General features: G+C 46.7%; 1 pseudogene; it reads right to left on the minus strand.

The window, feature by feature from the left end:
- Positions 1-6,000, minus strand: part of LOC116104731 — a 31,401-nt pseudogene that overhangs the window by 11,338 nt on the left and 14,063 nt on the right.

A 6,000-nucleotide genomic window follows, 5' to 3' on the forward strand; every position in this document is an offset into this window, starting at 1 on the left:
CACTGAAGGGAGGCTGTGATCTGCAAGCCATCAGGAAAGCTTTCGTGAGGAAGCTAGTCAGCATCATGCCTGGACTTCCAGCCTCCTTACTGGGAAGGCATTTTCATGGGAGACATCTATCTATGGCACTGTGTTGAGTAACCTAAGCTGACAGTTATGTTCCTTGTCAAATTCAGAGGTGACCTTCCTCTCAGACAGGGAGCAGGAGGAGCTGCGGATGGAGGCTGAATGCTGAGCCCTGTAGACATAGATGCGCAACCCCAGCAGCTCTGCCATGCCATACTCAGAATACAGCAGTAAAACAATGTGACCCCCCTGAGAATTGGGGTGAGGGCCCCTGCATCAATGGACTTGATTAGCTAGGACCTTTAGATACTATCTTTCCTTTGGATCATGGAAGTGGTCCCCCATCAAAGTCTCACAGGCTTGCCTTTGTGAGGGCTTTGAGGACTCTGTTTGACAGTACATGCCCAAGGTGCCTCCTCAGACTTGGTCCTCTTCTTCCATCCCTGGCCTGACCTATGCAGGGAAGGATAGCATGTATGAAATAAGAAAGGGAGTTATCAAGGGGCAGGGACAATCACAATCACAGCAGGAAATGGGGGACCCTGCAGAGTGACATTCCAGGTGTTAAATCAGGGTGGAACAAGACACCTCTCCAAAAACCATGGAGGTGAGGAAGCCTAGTGATGTGGGAGGCCACTCATATACAAGCACACTTCCAGAAACTCTGCTCAGCTGAAGAGAGTCCCAGAGAGGGTCTCAACTATGAGCCTTCAGTACCTGCAGTCCAAGACTTAGCACCTAGAACCTGCTCTTAAAGAGAGAGCTGGGACCCAGGAGCACACTCCCTCAGTCATCGTCATCTGAGATGCACAGGGGTGAAAGTGCTACTCCCATGCTGCCTTGCTCAGACAGAGCCTGTGCCTATACAACCTATGCCTCACCCTCTGCTGGCTCCCCAGCTCCTGGACAAACCGTCATCTCCTAGGCTTGTATTTCGTACATATGTGGAAAGTCGAAGTGATCAACAGCATGCTTTTGCAAGGATATTAGTATGGATCCTCATACACTGACAATGACCAGTCAGAGATTCTTTCTCCTTCTGTGAAGCCACTCCAGGATGGAAACCTTGGGGCTGGGATAGTGATTGATTTGCAAATAGCTTGCCCCCAGGCTTCTGCTCCTCTGCTGGTCTCATTAGGGCCACGGAGGAGGGCTTCTCTTACTAGTCACTCTCTCTGGAAGCCTGTGCAGTGTCTTGGGAGATATTTCTCCAGCACCATATGCCAGATCCAATTGTGAATTGGACCTCATGGTATGGCAAGGATGCATTATCTAATTAATTAGCATTTAAAGGCTCTCTGGAGAAGATACTCCTGAGCACACAATACTCTCCCAGAATACATAACAGGTTACCCTGGGAGCTGAGAGGAGCTGAGGAGCTGAGAGGAGCTGGAAACATTTTAATGGGCATCCACAGTGAAGATCAATGCATATTATGTTCATCAGAGCTCTGCATTTTTGGGAACTTCATGAGCTGGTGCTAGGTTGACACTCATTGTCAAGGATACTTTGGGAAGGGTGACCTCCACAAAACAAGTTCCTTAGAAGAAAGACATTGTTGTGTGTGAAACAACTTGCTGGTCAGTTTCCTATAAGAAGTTACTTTAAGAAAATGGACACACAGAGACATTTCCCCATAGTGAGCTCAGGTGAGATGTGGGAGCCATTATCAGAGCACAGGGCTGTCATTTTCGTCATGTGTTCAACAGACTAGTGCCCTGATGAACTTCATCTCATAAACAACAACAACAACAAAAGCCATGTGTGCTGAGACAATGGCTCACTGGATAAAGGGCCTTGCTACAAAAGCCTGAGGACCCAAGTTCAAATCCCCACATAAAAGGAAGATGACTATGGATGTCTACAATGCTAGGGTTCCTACACAGGAGATGGAGACAGGAACATCTCCAGACATCGCAGAGCAACCAGCAGAGCACAGTCAGACAAACAAGATGGAAGACGAGGATCAGTACTGGAGGATGTCCTCCGACCTCCACATGTGCACTGTACCAAACGTACCCCTACAGTCACATACGCACAGGTGTCTGTGCCCATGGCAAGGCAGGCAGCGAAAATGTTCTTAGGAAGAAACAATGTATGAGCGTTGCAGAAATATTTAATCCCAACTCAGGGTAAGTTCCCGGATAAAAAACCACACACAACCTTTTTGTTTACAGTAAGTCTTAAACAGTACAAAAGCTGTGCAGCTGCCTTCCCTCTGTGCTGTTAGGATCCATTTTCTTATCATAACCCAAAGTTGTTATTTATTATGTTTCAGCTGGGCTACTTGTAACTCTAATTGGTCAGCTCTGGGAGTACATTCTCTTGAGTCCTAAGCCATGACAACTTCTTCCTCCTGCTGCATTATTCTCCCTTCACGATCCCTCTCCGACTCCTAAGCCCCAAAACCTAAGCCCACCTATATCTCTTCTACCCAGCTATCAACTGTTAACATCTTTATTTACCAATCAAAAATAACTTGGGGCCAAGATATACATACAAACCCTCTCATCTCTAAGACAACCAAGTCTTAAAAGCTCACAGATAATAGATCTCAAAAGACCAAAACTCAACATATGAGTGACAGAGAGGTTGGCAGTTACTCAACAAAGTAGATCTGCTCTTGATTCTGGGTGCCGGCTGCTTGGAAAGCATCACCCACAGCTGCTAAGGTAAGACAGCAAGATTCTGTTTCACAGCGTGAGAAATAAAGAAGACAGTGCTCAGGGCTCAGGGCTCAGGGCTCAGCTGGGCCTCCACCTGTTCCTGTGTCCTCACAGTTTTATTTCCAGGTCTGAACATGCACACAATGTTCTTGCTATCTCCCTCCTTCCAGGAATAATGCAACGAGACCTTTTCTGATCATCCATGGAAAGAATTGTGGAATATGTAGATGGAGCAACTGTGGAGGACCCTCAGCATTTTGATGAATGTGAATGCGTGTCATGTCACTGACTGGTAGGACAAGGGGAGGCAGGAAAGCCATGGAGAAGCTCTGGTCAGGGTTGAGGGACTTACACCCATACACAACAGGCAGTATGGACACAGGTCAGTTAGCCTGTGGATGCAAAGTAAAGCTAGACTTCTGTCTTTCTACTTTGGGGTAGATTCCTCAAGGTTTGGCAACTATGAGAAGCGGCACTTACTAATTACTCTTTTCCCAGCACTGAGTTGGGTCACTGTTTTGTGTAATGTTTTGTCAACGTGACACAAGCTTGGGTCATCAATGGAAGAGGAAACTTCCATTGCCAAAATGCCATCGGATTGTCCTGTAGGTAAGCCTATGAGTGTTTTCCTGATTAATAATTAATATGTGAGGGCCCAGACCACTATGGATGGTGTCACACTTGGACACGTGATCCTCAGAGCTGTAAGAAACGTAGTTGGACATGGGTCTAGAAACAAACCAGTAAATGAAATTCCTCCATAGTCTCTGTCTCTATTCCTGCCCATAGGCTCCTGCCATGAGCTTCTGCCCTGACTTCCCTTCAGGGTGGCCTTTTATTTCCAAGATGGTTTGGATTATGAGGTTTTATCACAACAGAAACACAAAGTAGAGCAGTTATCTTCAACTGTCCACCTTGAGGAAGAGCTAGGAAATGCTGACACTGGACATACATGTCCTGTAAGGGATGGCAACCTCACCAACAGCCTGTGAAGCAGAGGATCCAAGTCCCTGTCCTGCAGAGTCACAGCCTGTTTATACAGAAGAAATAGGGGCCAACAATAAACCAAATAAAGCCAGCCATCTTGTCTCTCGGACAAGGATTGTGAGAGATTCTGAGTCAGTTGGTTGGATGGTTGGTTTTGATCATCAGATTGCTTCGATTTAGAATGAACTATGAGGCTCACCTGCACAGGTCTGTGAAGGCTTTTCCAGACCCTCTTTGAGGTGAACAGCATCTTCTGGAAGATACAAAGAGGCCCAAGGACAAAGTGCTCCTGCCTTTTCCACCTCTCATTGGTGAATTAGTCTATCCTGTCCCTCGTGCCACCATCACCAAGACCACAGCTTTTCTGTGTCCCAACATAAACTAAAGACCAGGGGCTTTTCAAAGCCCTCCAAGCCTTCAGCAGATCCTCAGGGTGTGTGTGTGTGTGTGTGTGTGTGTGTTCCGATATATATTCATTCTGCTGGTCCTTTTCCTTTTGAGAATACACTGGGTGAGGCCTCTATTATGAGCAGAAAGTAGGGTTGCCCCTCTGACTGCTGGCTGAAGGGTAGCTATTGCTTCCCTGGTTCAGAACATCTGTGAGCCTGTAATGCACCCCACACACACACACCTTAGTAGGTCCCCAGATATTAGCACAACTGACTCCAGGATGGAAATACTATCAGGCCTTGGAACCCAATATGTAGACAGCACCACCTGCCTAAAGGAGAACAAAGACTTCATCTGTAGGGGGAGCAGCTGCAGCCACCTCTATGTAAACGCTGGTGGGGTGAGGGAGGCGCAGCCCCAAAGCCATCTCCTGCAGGAAGACCTAACTGAAGACTGCCTTAGAGACCATGGATTGCTGGCGCAAACAATGCCAGCCAATCAGGAATTACTGTTTAGAAGTGATGCTTCTTGGGACCAATGGGGCACAGGTGGGGGCTATTAAAGGCACTTGTAGCAGCATTCAAGTGAGCTTGCTGCAGCAGGCCACCTCAACTCCAACCTTCGAGGGCAGGTAGGGTGGTGGCGACTAGTCCAGAGCACAGGCAGCACTCATCCATCAAAGTCCACAGTTCAGGGAAAGTCTCTGAATGTACTTTCTGGCTTCTATAGCTCTGCTTTTGGCTAACTGTTTTGCTAACTGGGGTGTGTTAACCCCATGTTGTAATTTCTGTTCTTAAAACCTGAAAAAGGTTCAGGACTGCATTTACATTCCAAACACCTGGTATAGTCTCCAGCCGGTTATTACAGACTCTCTGTTGGCTTGAACCCATGTCTGAGGGCTCAACTCTGGTGAATGTGTCACAACAGAGTGACACACACACACACCTCTGATGCTAGACAGAGATGAGGACCTGATGCACCTCCCTGTCTTTGTTGCTGACAGCAGCCTGGCATGGACATGATTTCCTGTGGCTGAAGCCCAGATCTGTGCCTGTTGCTATTAGCAACTTGAGCTAAGCCTGTCTCTCCAGCCATGGACACACCTGCCCAGGTCCTGGTTTACAGCACTATAAACTACCCATCTGCCTCCTTCACAGGGCAGTGTGTCCTTATTCCCATGGGCTGTTGTTTCAGAAACAGAACACAGAAAACATTAAGAATCTTACAAAACAAACAACCAGAAAGGAGAGAACCTTGGCCAGGGCATTCTCTGCAGGAAAACAGTCTGGTCAAGAGAAGAGTGCCTCAGCCAGGGTGTTCTCTGCAGGAAAACGGTCCAGCTCTGCTCAGAACTACTGTAGCTGTACACAGTGTCCCTCAGAGACAAATAAGATATCATCACCTGTATTCATACCCATTTTCTTGTAGAAAAAAATACAAATTAAACTGAGCAGAAGGCACCATGAACTTAGTAAAGCCCTATGAGATCTTGGACAGAAAATTTTCACATTAGTATTTTATTTAATTGCACCTGAAAGCCTTCTCTTGAGCAGGGTAATTGTCCTGGAGGAGATTGGTGTCACTGGTAATTGTTACTTTCACCAAGGATTTAATAATATTTTATAAATGTCAAACAAGCATCTTAGATTGAATTGGAAAATTAAATACTTAAGGTTGAAAATATAATTATTCAGAGAGACATCAAGTTGATGTATGCTTTTCTCCCCCCTCAATGTTTAATAAGCAATGAAGTGTGTGGGAAATGGATAACTTGTTCTGTAGTGACAAAGGGGTGAAAGCCACGAGAAAAGGAGGGATCACCCTGGGGTTTAAATGGCTGAACGACACTGTGGTGTTGTGAGGGCAGGGCGGGGTGGGGCTGGAGGCGGGA

Source organism: Mastomys coucha, unplaced genomic scaffold (genome assembly GCF_008632895.1).
Source record: "Mastomys coucha isolate ucsf_1 unplaced genomic scaffold, UCSF_Mcou_1 pScaffold22, whole genome shotgun sequence".
NCBI classification, from domain to species: Eukaryota; Metazoa; Chordata; class Mammalia; order Rodentia; family Muridae; genus Mastomys; species Mastomys coucha.